Below are 19,565 nucleotides of genomic sequence, written 5' to 3' on the forward strand. Positions count from 1 at the left end.
TGGGGGTCTCTGTCCCTCTCCCGGGGAGCGCAGGCTCTGGGGGTCTCTGTCCCTCTCCCGGATAGCGCAGGCTCTGGGGGTCTCTGGCCCCCCCGGGGGAGCGCAGGCTCTAGAAGTCTCTGTCCCCCCCCGGATAGCGCAGGCTCTGGGGGTCTCTGTCCCCCCCGGATAGCGCAGGCTCTGGAGGTCTCTGTCCCTCCGGGGGAGTGAAGGCTCTGGGGGTCTCTGTCCCCCCCGGATAGCGCAGGCTCTGGAGGTCTCTGTCCCTCCGGGGGAGTGAAGGCTCTGGGGGTCTCTGTCCCCCCCGGATAGCGCAGGCTCTGGAGGTCTCTGTCCCTCCGGGGGAGTGCAGGCTCTGGGGGTCTCTGTCCCCCCCGGATAGCGCAGGCTCTGGGGGTCTCTGTCCCCCCGGGGGAGTGCAGGCTCTGGAGGTCTCTGTCCTCGGTTCTCTCTAAGAGGAATTAGGGGCGGAGTCACAGGACGCCGGTCCCGGTCACGCCCCTTGCTAGTGTCAGGTGGGCGGTGACGCTGCTGATGACGTAGGACGTTGCGTGTGTGGCGAGTAGCTGACAGGAGGAACCGCCGCCCGGGAGAGGTGAGAGGAAACCGGGGAGGGCCGAATATGGAGGCCGCTGTGTGAGGGGGGGGGGGGGCGCCGCTGTGTGAGGGGGGGGGGGGCACCGACCGGGGGAGGGGCAGACTGGAAGGAGACTGGTATCAGACTGGGGGTCATACTGGGAGGAGACTGGTATCATACTGGGGGGTCATACTGGGAGAAGACTGGTATCAGACTGGGGGGGTCATACTGGGAGGAGACTGGTATCAGACTGGGGGGTCATACTGGGAGCAGACTGGTATCAGACTGGGGGGTCATACTGGGAGAAGACTGGTATCATACTGGGGGGTCATACTGGGAGGAGACTGGTATCAGACTGGGGGGTTATACTGGGAGGAGACTGGTATCAGACTGGGGGGGTCATACTGGGAGGAGACTGGTATCATACTGGGGGGTCATACTGGGAGAAGACTGGTATCAGACTGGGGGGTCATACTGGGAGGAGACTGGTATCAGACTGGGGGGTCATACTGGGAGCAGACTGGTATCAGACTGGGGGGTCATACTGGGAGAAGACTGGTATCATACTGGGGGGTCATACTGGGAGCAGACTGGTATCAGACTGGGGGGTCATACTGGGAGGAGACTGGTATCAGACTGGGGGGTCATACTGGGAGGAGACTGGTATCAGACTGGGGGGTCATACTGGGAGGAGACTGGTATCAGACTGGGGGGTTATACTGGGAGGAGACTGGTATCAGACTGGGGGTCCTAGTGGGAGGAGACTGGTATCAGACTGGGGGACCTAGTGGGAGGAGACTGGTATCAGACTGGGGGTCCTAGTGGGAGGAGACTGGTATCAGACTGGGGGACCTAGTGGGAGGAGACTGGTATCAGACTGGGGGTCCTAGTGGGAGGAGACTGGTATCAGACTGGGGGGACATACTGGGAAGAGACTGGTATCAGACTGGGGGTCATACTGAGAGAAGACTGGTATCATACTGGGGGGTCATACTGGGAGAAGACTGGTATCAGACTGGGGGGGTCATACTGGGAGGAGACTGGTATCAGACTGGGGGGTCATACTGGGAGCAGACTGGTATCAGACTGGGGGGTCATACTGGGAGAAGACTGGTATCATACTGGGGGGTCATACTGGGAGCAGACTGGTATCAGACTGGGGGGTCATACTGGGAGGAGACTGGTATCAGACTGGGGGGTCATACTGGGAGGAGACTGGTATCAGACTGGGGGGTCATACTGGGAGGAGACTGGTATCAGACTGGGGGGTTATACTGGGAGGAGACTGGTATCAGACTGGGGGTCCTAGTGGGAGGAGACTGGTATCAGACTGGGGGACCTAGTGGGAGGAGACTGGTATCAGACTGGGGGTCCTAGTGGGAGGAGACTGGTATCAGACTGGGGGACCTAGTGGGAGGAGACTGGTATCAGACTGGGGGTCCTAGTGGGAGGAGACTGGTATCAGACTGGGGGGACATACTGGGAAGAGACTGGTATCAGACTGGGGGTCATACTGAGAGAAGACTGGTATCAGACTGGGGGATCATACTGGGAGGAGACTGGTATCAGACTGGGGGTCCTAGTGGGAGGAGACTGGTATCAGACTGGGGGTCCTAGTGGGAGAAGACTGGTATCAGACTGGGGGGTCATACTGGGAGGAGACTGGTATCAGACTGGGGGTCATACTGGGAGGAGACTGGTATCAGACTGGGGGTCCTAGTGGGAGGAGACTGGTATCAGACTGGGAGGCCTAGTGGGAGGAGACTGGTATCAGACTGGGGGTCCTAGTGGGAGGAGACTGGTATCAGACTGGGGGTCCTAGTGGGAGGAGACTGGTATCAGACTGGGGGGATATACTGGGAGGAAACTGGTATCAGACTGGTGGCGGAGTCATACTCTGAGAAGACTGGTATCCGGCTGGGGGGGGGGGGGATGTCATACTGAAAGGACACTGGTATCAGACTGGGGATCATACTGGAAGAAGACTGGTATCAGACCGGGGGGGGGGGTCATACTGGGAGGAGACTGGTATCAGACCGGGGGGGGGTCATACTGGGAGGAGACTGGTATCAGACTGGGGGGGGGGGTTCTAGTGGGAGGAGACTGGTATCAGACTGGGGGTCTTAGTGGGAGGAGACTGGTATCAGACTGGGGGGGGTCCTAGTGGGAGGAGACTGGTATCCAGTGTTGATTTTGGCATAGAATTTGATTTATAGTCTACGTCCCATTTTAGTCCTCTGCAATTGTTTTAGTCCTATTTTAGTTCACTGAAATCTATTCTGTTTCGTTACATTGTAACTCATTATTTAAATGTAAAAAAATATCATCTTATTTATGGTGATAAAGTTTGAACAAACTCACAGATATAACTGTACTGGATGGTGGTCTGAGGAGGCCTGTAATGCACAGTGCTCTCTGCTCGGGACGGTGGTTGTTGGTAGAGGGACTCTTGTCGGGGGAGTGTAATGCACAGTGCTCTCTGCTCGGGACGGTCGTCGTTGGTAGAGGGACTCTTGTCGGGGGCCTGTAATGCACAGTGCTCTCTGCTCTGGACAGTCTTTGGTAGAGGGACTCTTGTCGGGGGCCTGTAATGCACAGTGCTCTCTGCTCTGGACAGTCGTTGGTAGAGGGACTCTTGTCGGGGGGACTGTAATGCACAGTGCTCTCTGCTCGGGACAGTCGTTGGTAGAGGGACTCTTGTCGGGGGGACTGTAATGCACAGTGCTCTCTGCTCGGGACGGTGGTTGTTGGTAGAGGGACTCTTGTCGGGGGACTGTAATGCACAGTGCTCTCTGCTCTGGACAGTCGTTGGTAGAGGGACTCTTGTCGGGGGGACTGTAATGCACAGTGCTCTCTGCTCGGGACTGTGGTTGTTGGTAGAGGGACTCTTGTCGGGGACTGTAATGCACAGTGCTCTCTGCTCGGGACGGTCGTTGTTGGTAGAGGGACTCTTGTCGGGGACCTGTAATGCACAGTGCTCTCTGCTCGGGACGGTGGTTGTTGGTAGAGGGACTCTTGTCGGGGGGACTGTAATGCACAGTGCTCTCTGCTCTGTACGGTCGTTGTTGGTAGAGGGACTCTTGTCGGGGACTGTAATGCACAGTGCTCTCTGCTCTGGACGGTGGTTGTTGGTAGAGGGACTCTTGTCAGGGACCTGTAATGCACAGTGCTCTCTGCTCTGGACGGTGGTGGTTGGTAGAGGGACTCTTGTCGGGGGCCTGTAATGCACAGTGCTCTCTGCTCTGGACGGTGGTTGTTGGTAGAGGGACTCTTGTTGGGGACCTGTAATGCACAGTACTCTCTGCTCGGGACAGTCCTTGTTGGTAGAGGGACTCTTGTTGGCGACCTGTAATGCACAGTGCTCTCTGCTCGGGACGGTGGTTGTTAGTAGAGGGACTCTTGTTGGGGACTGTAATGCACAGTGCTCTCTGCTCGGGACGGTGGTTGTTAGTAGAGGGACTCTTGTTGGGGACTGTAATGCACAGTGCTCTCTGCTCGGGACGGCGGTGGTTGGTAGAGGGACTCTTGTTGGCGACCTGTAATGCACAGTGCTCTCTGCTCGGGACGGTGGTTGTTAGTAGAGGGACTCTTGTTGGGGACTGTAATGCACAGTGCTCTCTGCTCGGGACGGTGGTTGGTAGAGGGACTCTTGTTTGGGACCTGTATTGCACAGTGAGTCCGACTACCATGCCGGCTGAGGTTTGGGGTGACGGTGGAGTGCGGTTGCTCAGAGTGGAGACCCCAGAGTGTGTGGGGGGGGGGGGGGTTGGTAGAGGAACATTGAACTGATACATGAAGGGGTTATGAACTGAGATGAGTGGATGTGTAGATAGGAGGACGCACACACAACCAATAATCCATAGCAATCAGTGTGAGGATAGGACGGGGGGGGGGGGGGGGGCGTAGAGCGATGCAGACATCGAACGTCTGATATAACCGGAGATGACTGCATAACATTGCGGAGATCTCCATCAGATTATCCCCGGAGTGGCCACAATGTAACTCAATGTGACAGAATGTATAATGCGGATTTTAATGCATTGGATGAGATTGTGGGACGTTTGCTGTGTCACCGGAGGATGAAGCTGAGTCATGGGGACTCCCACAGGCTTCTCCTGGCTGAATGATCCTTCTTCCTGATTGGCTGAGAGCGTCAAAGTTGGCATTCTTGTGTTGGATATAATCTTTCATACTTTAATGCAGGCGTGAGGGGGATGCGCTGCCTGTTATATGACATGCTGGCACTTGTAGTTCTTTAGATGGAATGTCAGCATGCGGTAAGAAAATGCCGCTCACCTGGCTGCTGATGTGCCATAACACATTCCATTGCTGTATGCTGACTTTGCCTGTTCTTTAACCCCCCCCCCCCCCAAGCTTGGTTATGTTATAATTCTTGATGATCAATAATCTTTTATCACAGCAATTAGAAATGATCATCCCAGAATGACAATAGTTGGCCGTCACCGCTGCTCTTCTGATGATTACCCCCCCCCCCCCCCACTGTCCTTATGAATGGGCTTTCTGATCATGTGCCCACTCTGATTGGCTGCCACAGCAGTCACCTGACCGGAAGTTCCTGATAATAAATCCTGATTGGGTGCTTTCTGTGACAGCTTGGTAACGCGTAAAGGCTGAGCCCCGGCATATCTGCAGATGATCGACAGGGACAGGTTAACCACTTACCTTCCAGAAGATTTACCCCCCTTTCTGACCAGACCATTTTTTGCATTACAGCACTGCGTTACTTTAACTGACAATTGTGCGGTCATGCAACACTATTCGCAAATAAAATTTATATCATTTTTTTTATTTTATTTACATAAATAGAGATTTATTTTGGTGATATTTGATCTCCTCTGCGTTTTTTATCTTTTGATATGTAAACAAAAAAAGACTGAATTTTTAAAAAAACCCGATATTTATTCCTTTCTGCTGTAAAACATATCCAGTAAAATATATATATATATATATATAACGTTCTTCATAAATTTAGGCCAATATGTATTATGCTACATGTTAGAGCTGCGTAATTAATTGTTAAAAAAAAAATCACAATCTCCATTCACCCTCCTCACGATCATAAAACGGCATTTCCTCAATTCAAAAAAAAAAAAGAGCCTCTGACAAATGTTTATCAACATTGGTAAGGCTGGGGGATAACTATAAACACAATGTTATACAATGTATCCTTTCCTTTTATATCAAAGGGAAGAACTTCCTCTGTAAATGATGTTACTGTACATGCATGGGATTCATTTCATCACAGATGGCAGATGTTCTGTGATTGGTTCCTGCACTCATGGCTGCAATTTATTTGCTAAAAGTTACACTTGCAGCAAAACAGGTGGTTTATTTACAATGTATCTGGTTTGTGTGTTTACTTCCTGATGATGAGTTCTAGTAATATATATATATATATATATATATATATATATATATATATATATATATACCCTAAATCCAATAGAACATCTCTGGGACATTCTGTTTCGGTCCATCAGGTTGCTCCTCAGTCTGTTCAGGAGCTCAGTGATGCCCTGGTCCAGACCTGGGAAGAAATACCCCAGGACACCATCCATGGTCTCATTAGGAGCATCCCCCGACATTGTCAGGCATGCATACAAGCACATGGGGGCCGTACACACTACTGAGGACCATTCTGAGGGTCTGTAATGAAATTTCAGTAAAATGGACTCGCCTGCTGCATCATTTTTTCATTTTGATTTTCGGGGTGTCTTTGAATTCAGCCCTCTGTAGGGTGATAATTTTCATTTCCATCAAATGATGTGGCATCCTTTCCTTCCTAACACATTACCCAGTCCATACCAGTATAGATCCTAACACATTACCCAGTCCATACCAGTATAGATCCTAACACATTACCCAGTCCCTACCAATATAGATCCTAACACATTCCCCAGTCCATACCAATATAGATCCTAACACATTCCCCAGTCCATACCAGTATAGATCCTAACACATTACCCAGTCCATACCAGTATAGATCCTAACACATTCCCCAGTCCATACCAATATAGATCCTAACACATTCCCCAGTCCATACCAGTATAGATCCTAACACATTACCCAGTCCATACCAGTATAGATCCTAACGCATTCCCCAGTCCATACCAGTATAGATCCTAACACATTCCCCAGTCCATACCAATATAGATCCTAACACATTCCCCAGTCCATACCAGTATAGATCCTAACGCATTCCCCAGTCCATACCAGTATAGATTCTAACACATTACCCAGTCCATACCAGTATAGATCCTAACACATTACCCAGTCCATACCAGTCTAGATCCTAACACATTACCCAGTCCATACCAGTCTAGATCCTAACACATTACCCAGTCCATACCAGTATAGATCCTAACACATTACCCAGTCCATACCAGTATAGATCCTAACACATTACCCAGTCCATACCAGTATAGATCCTAACACATTGCCCAGTCCATACCAGTATAGATCCTAACGCATTATCCAGTCCATACCAGTATAGATCCTAACACATTACCCAGTCCATACCAGTATAGATCCTAACACATTGCCCAGTCCATACCAGTATAGATCCTAACACATTACCCAGTCCATACCAGTATAGATCCTAACACATTACCCAGTCCATACCAGTATAGATCCTAACACATTACCCAGTCCATACCAGTATAGATCCTAACACATTGCCCAGTCCATACCAGTATAGATCCTAACACATTACCCAGTCCATACCAGTATAGATCCTAACACATTACCCATTTAATAATAGTATAAATATCCAGCATGACATTTTTCCCCATTGAGATCTGATGTGTTTTCAAAGTGTTCCTTTTGATTGTTTTGAGCAGTATATATATATATATATATGTGTGTATATGTATAATGTGTGTGTGTTTGTATATATAATGTTTATGTGTGTGTGTATATATATATATATAGTCTGCTCCTACAATCTGGCTTTGTGCGGTGTGATGGTGTTTGTGCGCCGGTTACCTAATTGGTGTCATTGTCACCTGTGCTGTGAGTGTAACCCGTCCCCACCAGGGAAAGGGGAGGGTAAGACTGTCACACCAGCTCTGCCCACCTTCCTCTCTGATTTGTCACATGTCAGAAGGGGGAGGGTCTGTTTCCTCAGCAATGATTGGCTGTGTCCTGGATGGTTTATCCTCTTGTGTTGTGTCTGTGACCATAGCTATGAGCTGACACGTCTGAGCCTCATCCCCTGCCTTCTGTCCCCGGGGGAGGGGTGTGTTTTGCGTTCGCTCGGATATCATGGTAAGCGGAGGATGTGATCCAGCAGCTCTGACTCCTTCCCTTCCAGCTCATGGAGGTGTTTTACCACTGTGCATTGTTGTGTTACAAAAGCCGCCTTCAGAATGAGAATTGGGTGTAGGATCCCTTTAAATTTCTTTACGCATTCCCGGATATTGGAGTTGACGTTCGGTGTTCCCGGTAACCCATCGTGATCTCATCTCGCCGGTAACATCTGTGTATGTGAGACGGGCATCGCCTATACAGGACGTCGCCCCGGGATTGGTGAGTATCCGGGATTACACGCCTTGCAGTCGGTGAAATGTCCGTAGCCGGAGATCCCGGCATCCTCCGCTCATCATCTGTTTGATATCTGTGGAGTATAAATCATAGGTTTGTTGTATCAGTAATCGTGTTTTGGTGTGAATTACACATGTTACTCTTTTATGTATCTGAAGTTTTGTAACATTGAATTGCAACTTTGTTGCTTTTTGTTGTTGTAGGAATAACAATGTATAATGTAGGGAATAAAGGTCACTGCAGTGTTAAATCATGAAGGGAACTTTATTATCACAGCGCCTAAATGTCAGTGAACTGCATGAGTAGAAATTCTGGTCACATGACAGAGGACGTTATCTGTGTACATTCTGTGCAGCTGAAATGGTAAACCAGAGCTGAGAGAATATCAGGAAGCATGCTGCCAGTGTGCAGCCAGGTTTCTACCCTAAGGGCCCTCTCACACGAGTCTCCTCCATTCTGATCACTGGGGGATCAGTGAATGGATCTCCTGCTGGATCAGAGCTGAGTATAAATGACATTGGTGTGCGTCCAGGCTTCCCCGGATGACCATGTTGGGTCTGTGGGCAGGCGGATGGTCATGCGTTCCTTTACCTCGGATTCATCACACTTGGGTCCAGAAAATTAGAAAAGGATGCAGATCCTTCCTGCCCCCCTCCTTCCTGCCCCCCTCCTCCTCCCTCTGCTTCCAGACCAGTAACCGAGCGCAGCTTGCTTCACAATTGGGGCTTCACTCCTGGGTTCCCTTACCGGCAATGGCAGCATCCGTGGTGATGACATCACATGACATCACATCGATGTCCGACATCGCTGGACTCCAGGACTAAGTGTTCTAATATTATAAGTCAGCAGCTACAGTATGTGTACAGTATGTGTAGCTGCTGACTTTTAATTTTTTTTTTGGGGGGGTGGGGGGGGGCGGCACTTCACTTTAAAGCAGAATTCCAGTCACCCCTCCCCATGAAAAAATTAAAAATCAGCAGCTACAAATCGGTGCAAATCCGGTAGCTGCTGACTTTCAGTATTAAGAACCTTACCTGTCCTGGAATCCAGCGATGTCGGCACCCCAGCCGATGTTTCCATCAGCTCTCGGGGGCTGCCGTCACCATTGGCGGTAAGGGAAACAGGCAGTAAAGCCTCGCGGGGGAAGGAGGAGGGGGCTTAACTCCCGGGGCGATCACCGGAAGTGGGAGCGGGTACCTGTCAAAACCAAGTGCCCATCCCCCCAAAAAGCACAGATTCTGGCTTTGCCCGGGTCTCCGGCCCTGATTCTGGCTTTGCCCGGGTCTCCGGGCCCTGATTCTGGCTTTGCCCGGGTCTCCGGGCCCTGATTCTGGCTTTGCCCGCGTCTCCGGGCCCTGATTCTGGCTTTGCCCGCGTCTCCGGGCCCTGATTCTGGCTTTGCCCGCGTCTCCGGCCCTGATTCTGGCTTTGCCCGCGTCTCCGGGCCCTGATTCTGGCTTTGCCCGCGTCTCCGGGCCCTGATTCTGGCTTTGCCCGCGTCTCCGGGCCCGATTTTGGCTTTGCCCGGGTCTCCGGCCCTGATTCTGGCTTTGCCCGCGTCTCCGGGCCCGATTTTGGCTTTGCCCGGGTCTCCGGCCAGCCGGTGGACGAGCTGGCTGGTTGCTCAGTTCTCCTGGTGGGACAGGAGACCCAAGGGGAGCTGCGGAAGGTGGTGGGAGGGGGGGGGGTGTCCCCTCCTGCTGCTTAGGGGCATTGGTTGTTATTACAAGAAAGCCAAATGTTGTCTCTAAAAAAAAAATAAAAAATGGTATCGGGGTGATCGGGGTGATGCCTGTAGCTGTGGGCGTCACTCCGGTACAACCACTTGAAGCAATATCGGTTATATCGGCAAGTTTGTGACCGATACAGATACTTCAAAAAAAGTGAATTTCAGCCCCGATAATCAGTCGATCCCCAATGTAAATGGACGATTATCTGTTTTTCCATAGAGATGCATTGAATCTGTTTTTCACCTGTCAATGGATGGATGTAAAACAGACACACGGTCAGCATGTGTGAGAGGAGTCTTTAGTCGGATGGAAGTCATCGAACGTCTGTTGACACTTCTTGTATTTCTAGCAGTGGTAAACAAATAGCATGTGTAGAGAGGAGTGCGTGACTGACTCCTCCAAAGAGGGGTGCAGTAGAAATGAACACCACCAAGTATGTTCAGCCTGGATGGGAGACGGTGGAGTACTTCCCATAGAGAGGAGTGAGTGACTCCTCCAAGGAGGGACGCAGCAGAAATGTAAACAATAACATTTTTATTGAGCAAAAAAAGTAGCAGCTTAATAGCGCGTAAATAATAAATTAGCAGAAATAAATGTCTGTAAACTGCATACAAAAAGTGTAAGTAAACTTGCAAAGAGGGCATTATTGACATTTTCAATCCCCTCAATGATTAAGACCAACATAGTCAATACAGCAGTTACTAAGTTATAGAAACTTCAAATACATCTTAGTATTTAGAGCAGATATCATCAACAGCTACTAACCTTAACCGTCCCGTAGGGAAAGAAGAGAGAAAAAAAACATAAGTAATGGAGGAAGAAAAGAGAGATATAGGGCTTTGGTATTTAGGGGTAAAGGAGGTGACGAGAGATACAAAGGATGCGGCAGAAATGAACACCACCAATTATATTCGGCTTTGATGGGAGACGGTGGACTTCCCATAGAGAGGAGTGAGTGGGAAAATGCCTGTAAATCCCCGGATCCAGCGCCAGCGCCCACCATCCTCCATCTTTACAAGTGAAAGTGATAAAGCTCAATGAGATGATTGTTTCCTTTGGCGGCAATAAATGTTCTGAGTTTATAAACTAGAAAGTGTTCACACAATACCGGGCCTGTTCAGTGCCATGGAGTGCATGGTTTGGGTGCTGCAAGTGCTGCTTAACCACTTCTGGACCGGGAGGATTTACCCCCCTTAATGGTCATGTAACGCTGTACCCAAATAAAATTGTTGTCCTCTTTTTTTCCCCACAAACAGAGCTTTCTTTTGGTGGTATTTGATCACATCTGCGATTTTTTGCCCTATAAACAAAAAAAGAGCGACCAAAAAAAGAAAAACAATATTTTTTACTTTCTGCTATATAACATTCCCAATTAAAAAAAAAAAAATGTAAAAATCAAATTTTTTTTTTCATCATTTTAGACCAATTTGTTTTCTGCTACATATTTTTGGTAAAAAAAAATCCTAGCGTTACTGAACTCAAAGTCACTAATCAATACCTCTTTGATAGAGGCCAATTATAAGGTACTTCTGAGGTGGTACATGGTCCCTGTCAGGCTGGCAGCGGCGATCAGAGAGGCCTCCCCTTTGTGCTTCCGGAGCTGCGGACAGCCTGGCACGGTCATGCATATTTGGTGGACCTGCCCCAAGGTCCGTAGATTTTGGATCCGAGTATACAATTTCATATATTCACTCACTGGCGTTAACCTGCCTAAATCCCCTACCCAGGCGTTGCTAGGTAAGCCAATAACTAATGGCTCCAAAACACACTAAACGTCTGGTCGCTCTCGTCTTTACGGCAGCCAAGATTGCCATAGCTCGCTCATGGCGATCCCCGGTAATATTATTTGAACTTCTAAAGGCTAAATTGACATGGATAATGGTGAACGAGCGAATGGTGGCGATCCTCCAGGACAAATTGCCTCTATTCGAGAGAACCTGGGACCCCTGGATGCGATATCTAGCGGGACCTCAGTAGTACCCCCTACCCCTTCTTTTCCTTCCCAGACTTTCTTATTCTCTCTCTCTGTTTTTCCTTTTTCCTTCCTGAACCTCTGCTGACCCTTATTTTTTAAAGACGCGGCCCCCTTGGGACCCCGTTGGGTTTGTCAGTGCCACATAGAGTGACCTTACTATGCAGAATAGTTCTCTTATCTGGTATATTACTGCGGCTACAGAGCTCCCCTGAGGCCGGAGGTTGGTGATCGGCTGGGATCTGGACGACCGCCCCCCTCCATTCGGCGCAGTGTGTTCCCCTGCGGGGCGCTGGGAGGGGGCGGATCCGGGCCTAGCCCGGACCGACCGGCCGGGGACGTGGCAAACAATGTATCACTTGGAAGTATTGTATGCTATTATGTATCCCTTTGGGGACTGTGTCACTCGTTGTGTTTTAAGTTGTACCCATGTACTCTACAACGGACGTTCTCTGAACTGTTTTATTGTGTACCCTTTCCCTTTGCATTTAAAACAATAAAAATCTATTGAAATTTAAAAAAAATCCCAATAAGCGTATTTTGATTGGTTTGCACAAAAGTTATCACATCTACAAACTACGGGAAAGATTTATGTAATTTTTTATTTATTTTACTAGTAATGGCGGCGATCTGCGATTTTTAGCGGGACTGCGACATTGCGGATGACAGATCGGACCCTTGACTGACATTTTTGACACTTTTGGGGGTACCAGTGACATTACTACAGTAATCAGTGCTATACATATGCACTGTCACTGTACTAATGACACTGGCAGGGAAGGGGTTAACACCAGGGGTGATCAAAGGGTTAAATGTATGCCCAGGGCAGTGATGGTGAACCTTGGCCCCCCAGATGTTTTGGAACTATATTTCCCATTATGGTCATGCACTCTGCAGTGTAGTTGAGCATCATGGAAAATGTAGTTCCAAAACATCTGGGGTGCCAAGGTTCCCCATCACTGGCCTAGGGGGGTCTTTTCGAACTGTGAGGGGGATGGGCTTATGGAATCAACACAGAGATCTGTGTTCCTAAATAGGAGGATCCCTGTGTTCATTACAGACAGAACAACGGTCTGCCGTGTTTATAACCACAGACCACCATTCTGTCTCACCAGGGAGTGATCGCGGGTGCGCGGCGGCAATCACGGCCACCGCGCACCCCCAGATTGGCTTCCCCTCTCGTGAATGGCCACGCCCGCTTGTTTCCTAGGAGCGACATATGGGTACGCCAATTTGCGCAGCCAAGACACCTTGCCGCAGTATATCGGTGGCGGCTGGACTGCAAGTGGTTAAAGTGATTGTAAAATCTTGTGCATTTTTTTTTTTTTTAAATATAACACACATTACACTTCCCTCCTCTGGGGAGTTGGTTTTGCACAGAGCAGCCCCAATCCTCCTCTTCTCTGGTCCCTCTCTGCTGCTCCTGGCCCCTCCCTCCTGCTGAGTGCCCCCACAGCAAGCAGCTTTCTATGGGGGCACCCGAGCCAAACTGCAGCTCCGTGTGTCCATTCAGACACAGAGCTGCGGTTCGCCCCCACCCCCTTTCTCTCCTGATTGGCTAACTGACTTTGACAGCCACGGGAGCCAATGGTGCAGTGGCTGTGTCTCAGCCAATCAGGAGGGAGAGTCCCGGAAGACCGAGGGAGTTGTTGACATTGTTGGACAGAGATTGGGCTCAGGTAAGTATTAGGGGGGCTGCTACACACAGAAGCCTTTTTATCTTTATGCATAGAACGCATCTTCTCCCTTTACAACTCATTGAGACAGGGACTGAGGCCAGTCCTTTACGCTGAGGTGCATTTTCCTTGTCTGCATCCACCTGCATGCAGGCAGTGTATAGACTTGGATGCTGATGCAGAGGCTGCACTGACACCGAATAAATTTGTGCCAAACAATGTCAGCAGCGGTCACTAAATGGCGGCCCGCGCGATGCTTCCGCCTGGACCGCGAGCCCGCTACCTAGGAGTCCTTCAGTCCCCTTCCTCATTGCGGCTCCCTGCTCACACGCCACCGGTGTCCTGTCCGGCCGCAAATAGGGGGTGTGACGTCACGCGCGCGTCCCGCCCCCTGCTCCTGACTGCGGCTCCTTCACACTAGGTCCAGCGAGCGTGACACTATGTGCACGCCCCGCCCCCCTGTTCGCGGCTTTTGGCTCCGACCTGGCTGCAGTTCAGGTATGTGGAGCACATTTGGGGGAGAATACGGTAGCTGCACAAGCATTAGTGTGCAGACTGGCATATTTTGCCATGCTCATTAGAGTGCCCTATAAAGTGCCCCTTAAAAAAAAAAGAAAAAAAATGTGCCCAACAGAGTGCTCCCTTGACATAAAATGTGGCCATCAGCGTGCCCCTTATTTTATGCTAAGGGACATGCTGATGAGCATATTTTATGTTAGGGGGCACTCTGATTTAAATGTTTTTTTTTGCCCATCAGAGTGCCCCCTAAAAATTGGCAAAATAAATGGAAAAAATGCGAAACACCGCGTTCGGTATTCGGCCTTCGGCCAAGCATTTCATTATTATTCGGCTTCGGCCAAGAATTTCATTTCGGTGCATCCCTAACCAATACGTGTCCCAATATGACATTGGTGTGCACACTTCTCCCCCAAACTCGCACTGTCTTCAAGGACACGCCCCCAGCGACCACACTGATGTCCTATTGGGTCACAGCGGCTGCATGGACCAATACGTGTCCCAATATAACATTGGTGTGCATTCTCCCCCAAACTCGCGTTGTCTTCAGGGACACGCCCCTCAGCGCCCACACTGATGTCCTATTGTGTCACAGCGGCTGCATGGACCAATACGTGTCCCAATATGACATTGGTGTGCATTCTCCCCCAAACTCGCGTTGTCTTCAGGGACACGCCCCCCAGCGCCCACACTGATGTCCTATTGGGTCACAGCGGCTGCATGGACCAATACGTGTCCCAATATGACATTGGTGTGCATTCTCCCCCAAACTCGCGTTGTCTTCAGGGACACGCCCCTCAGCGCCCACACTGATGTCCTATTGTGTCACAGCGGCTGCATGGACCAATACGTGTCCCAATATGACATTGGTGTGCATTCTCCCCCAAACTCGCGTTGTCTTCAGGGACACGCCCCCCAGCGCCCACACTGATGTCCTATTGGGTCACAGCGGCTGCATGGACCAATACGTGTCCCAATATGACATTGGTGTGCATTCTCCCCCAAACTCGCGTTGTCTTCAGGGACACGCCCCTCAGCGCCCACACTGATGTCCTATTGTGTCACAGCGGCTGCATGGACCAATACGTGTCCCAATATGACATTGGTGTGCATTCTCCCCCAAACTCGCGTTGTCTTCAGGGACACGCCCCCCAGCGCCCACACTGATGTCCTATTGGGTCACAGCGGCTGCATGGACCAATACGTGTCCCAATATGACATTGGTGTGCATTCTCCCCCAAACTCGCGTTGTCTTCAGGGACACGCCCCTCAGCGCCCACACTGATGTCCTATTGTGTCACAGCGGCTGCATGGACCAATACGTGTCCCAATATGACATTGGTGTGCATGCTTCTCTCCCAAACTCGCACTGTCTTCAGGGACACGCCCCTCAGCGCCCACACTGATGTCCTATTGGGTAACAGCGGCTGTGTCCCTACTGGCATCAATGGGACTGCATGTAAAGGAATGCACAGAACACCTGAGTATCCCTGTACAGGTAAATAGGGACCTTCACAGGTGTGCGGTATATTACAGACTGTGTAACTGAGGCCTAAAATGTACATATTGGACCCATGTAAGCGCGTATATACTGCATTAGGCACCAAACCTCCAGTGATCTCCACTAGCTTCCAGGTCCCGTGTTGAGCAGCTGGCCTGCTACATAGGGACCCCAGGAGGTCACTCTCATGACACAGGAGGTCACTCTCATGACACAGGAGGTCACTCTCATGACACAGGAGGTCACTCTCATGACACGGGGCGTCATTTAGGGAACACTTTTTGCATTTTCTCAGTGAATGCAAAGCATTCCCTGATTAGACAAGGGGCAGTCTGTTGCATCACCACCCGCCTCTCCACCTCACCCAACTGAAGTCTATGTAAATCCTCACCTTGTAAAACAACCCATTCAGTTTAAAATGGAGATGAAAGGCAAAACCTTTGTGTATAGATATAAAAAACATAAATACTGTTGTATAAGTGATCACATTGCCTCTGTTCTCAGCTGCATAATGAGCTGGGGGAGGAGAAACAGCAGCATAGGGGTAGGGGGGCATGTTAGGGCAAATCTGATAATTGGAGAAGAGCAGGCTGAGTTTCCAGCATAGCCAGAAAACTGACCGCGCTGTGCGCTCATACCTAGTGTGGTCAGTTTTTAATAGGAAAGCAGAGGGACTGGCAGGGAGTTCACAGAACGGAAGCAATATAAAGCAAACGGGAGATTTCTTCATACCAGTACATGGTACAGCAGACACATATCGGGGGGGGGGAGAGAACAGGAGATTTCCTCATACCAGTACATGGTACAGCAGACACATATCGGGGGGGAGGGGAGGAGGGAACAGGAGACTTCTTCATACCAGTACATGGTACAGCAGACACATATCGGGGGGGGGGAGGGAACAGGAGACTTCTTCATACCAGTACAGCAGACCGCAGACACATATCGGGGGGGGGGGGGTGGGAGGAGAGAACAGGAGACTTCCTCATACCAGTACATGGTACAGCAGACACATATCGGGGGGGGGGAGGGAACAGGAGACTTCTTCATACCAGTACAGCAGACACATATCGGGGGGGGGTGGGAGGAGAGAACAGGAGACTTCTTCATACCAGTACATGGTACAGCAGACACATATCGAGGGGGGGGGGTGGTAGGAGAGAACAGGAGACTTCCTCATACCAGTACATGGTACAGCAGACACATATCAGGGGGGGGGGATGGGAGGAGAGAACAGGAGACTTCCTCATACCAGTACATGGTACAGCAGACACATATCGGGGGGGGGGGGGGGAGGGAACAGGAGACTTCTTCATACCAGTACAGCAGACAGCAGACACATATCGGGGGGGGGGGGGTGGGAGGAGAGAACAGGAGACTTCCTCATACCAGTACATGGTACAGCAGACACATATCGGGGGGGAGGGGGGGGGGTGGGAGGAGAGAACAGGAGATTTCCTCATACCAGTACATGGTACAGCAGACACATATCGGGGGGGAGGGGAGGAGGGAACAGGAGACTTCTTCATACCAGTACATGGTACAGCAGACACATATCGGGGGGGGGGAGGGAACAGGAGACTTCTTCATACCAGTACAGCAGACCGCAGACACATATCGGGGGGGGGGGGTGGGAGGAGAGAACAGGAGACTTCCTCATACCAGTACATGGTACAGCAGACACATATCGGGGGGGGGGAGGGAACAGGAGACTTCTTCATACCAGTACAGCAGACACATATCGAGGGGGGGGGGTGGGAGGAGAGAACAGGAGACTTCCTCATACCAGTACATGGTACAGCAGACACATATCAGGGGGGGGGGATGGGAGGAGAGAACAGGAGACTTCCTCATACCAGTACATGGTACAGCAGACACATATCGGGGGGGGGGGGGGAGGGAACAGGAGACTTCTTCATACCAGTACAGCAGACAGCAGACACATATCGGGGGGGGGGGGTGGGAGGAGAGAACAGGAGACTTCCTCATACCAGTACATGGTACAGCAGACACATATCGGGGGGGGGGGAGTGGGAGGAGAGAAGAGGAGACTTCTTCTTCATACCAGTACATGGTACAGCAGACACATATCGGGGATGGGGGGAGGAGAGAACAGGAGACTTCTTCTTCATACCAGTACATGGTACAGCAGACACATATCGGGAATATGAAATGATTGTAGCACGCCTGCATTGTTTGCTGGAATGAGAGAAGCTCAGTGATTGTTTTTCTTGTTGTTTGGAATTTCTTTTTATCCGCTTGCCAACCGCTCTATAGTATGTTTACTGCTACAGGGAGGCCGTTCTGTGCAGAAACGCATTAATATATAAATGTATTAATTAATCTATACATGATTCTGCTCTTCTGGGTAGGGGGTACACCCTCTGTGCCGTGATTAGTCACAGCAGAAGCCGATCAGCGGGTGCCAGGCAATGGATGTCCGCCGGCACCCGCTGAACGGTGAGGAGAGACCTATAACAGAGCTCCGTCCTGTCAGCGGGGGATGTGGTGGATTTTGACTCCCTGCAAAGCACATCCCTTAGTAAAAGCACCTCTGAGTGCACATAAACACTGATTTGGCTTGCAGTTAACCCTTTGATCGCCCCTGATGTTTAACCCCTTCCCAGCCAGTGTCATTAGTACAGTGACAGTGCATATTTTTAGCGCTGATCCACTGTATTATTGTCACAAGGTGTCAGATTGTTCATTACAATATCGCAGTCTCGCAATAAGTCGCTAATTGCCACCATTACCAGTATAAAATAAATAAATAAAAATTCCAGTATACATCCCTTAGTTTGTAGACAGTATAACTTTTACACAAACTAATCAATATTCACGTATTGGGATTTTGTTTTTACCAAAAAACATGTAGCAGAATACAAATTGGCCTAAATTGATAAAGAAACTTTTATTTTTTTATTTGAGGTTTTATAGCAGAAAGTAAAAAAAAATATTTATTTGCATGACTGCGCAATTGGCAGTTAAAATAACACAGTGCTGTATCATAAAAAATGTCCTTGTCATGAAGGGGGCGGGGGGTAAATCTTCTGGAGCTGAAGTGGTTAAACACTTAAGAGGCCAACCCATGTTTATTATATACATACCGGAGACCCCCCCCCCCCCCCGATCATGTTTAGGTGTAAGTCCTTTTGTTGTGGGATTTCAATGAGTCGCCTTATTTCCTTCCACACCTTGACAGTGTTTTCCTGTGAATACGACGGGTTCCGTGCCGTGTTTTCCTGTGAATACGACGGGTTCCGTGCCGTGTTTTCCTGTGAATACGGCGGGTTCCGTGCCGTGTTTTCCTGTGAATACGGCGGGTTCCGTGCCGTGTTTTCCTGTGAATACGGCGGGTTCCTTGCCGTGTTTTCCTGTGAATACGGCGGGTTCCGTGCCGTGTTTTCCTGTGAATACGGCGGGTTCCGTGCCGTGTTTTCCTGTGAATATGGCGGGTTCCGTGCCGTGTTTTCCTGTGAATACGGCGGGTTCCGTGCCGTGTTTTCCTGTGAATACGGCGGGTTCCGTGCCGTGTTTTCCTGTGAATATGGCGGGTTCCGTGCCGTGTTTTCCTGTGAATACGGCGGGTTCCTTGCCGTGTTTTCCTGTGAATACGACGGGTTCCTTGCCGTGTTTTCCTGTGAATACGGCGGGTTCCTTGCCGTGTTTTCCTGTGAATACGGCGGGTTCCGTGCCGTGTTTTCCTGTGAATACGACGGGTTCCGTGCCGTGTTTTCCTGTGAATACGACGGGTTCCGTGCCGTGTTTTCCTGTGAATACGACGGGTTCCGTGCCGTGTTTTCCTGTGAATACGGCGGGTTCCGTGCCGTGTTTTCCTGTGAATACGGCGGGTTCCGTGCCGTGTTTTCCTGTGAATACGGCGGGTTCCGTGCCGTGTTTTCCTGTGAATACGGCGGGTTCCGTGCCGTGTTTTCCTGTGAATACGGCGGGTTCCGTGCCGTGTTTTCCTGTGAATACGGCGGGTTCCGTGCCGTGTTTTCCTGTGAATACGGCGGGTTCCGTGCCGTGT

General features: G+C 50.2%; 1 protein-coding gene across 3 annotated transcripts in view; it reads left to right on the forward strand.

Moving 5' to 3' along the window:
- Window positions 1–520: 520 nt before the first annotated feature.
- NDEL1 (nudE neurodevelopment protein 1 like 1) overlaps window positions 521–19,565 on the forward strand; it is an 81,968-nt gene continuing 62,923 nt past the window's right edge. For 2 of the 3 annotated variants that reach the window (XM_082271481.1, XM_082271480.1), the window contains exon 1: window positions 4,557–4,575. The gene's annotated coding sequence lies outside the window, so the exon portion shown is untranslated. Of the gene's footprint in view, window positions 596–4,556; window positions 4,576–19,565 lie in introns of those variants that run through there. The other variant, XM_082271479.1, reaches the window with a different exon arrangement.

The sequence above is a fragment of the Pelophylax lessonae genome (genome assembly GCF_965119305.1).
Source record: "Pelophylax lessonae genome assembly, chromosome: 11".
NCBI lineage: Eukaryota > Metazoa > Chordata > Amphibia > Anura > Ranidae > Pelophylax > Pelophylax lessonae.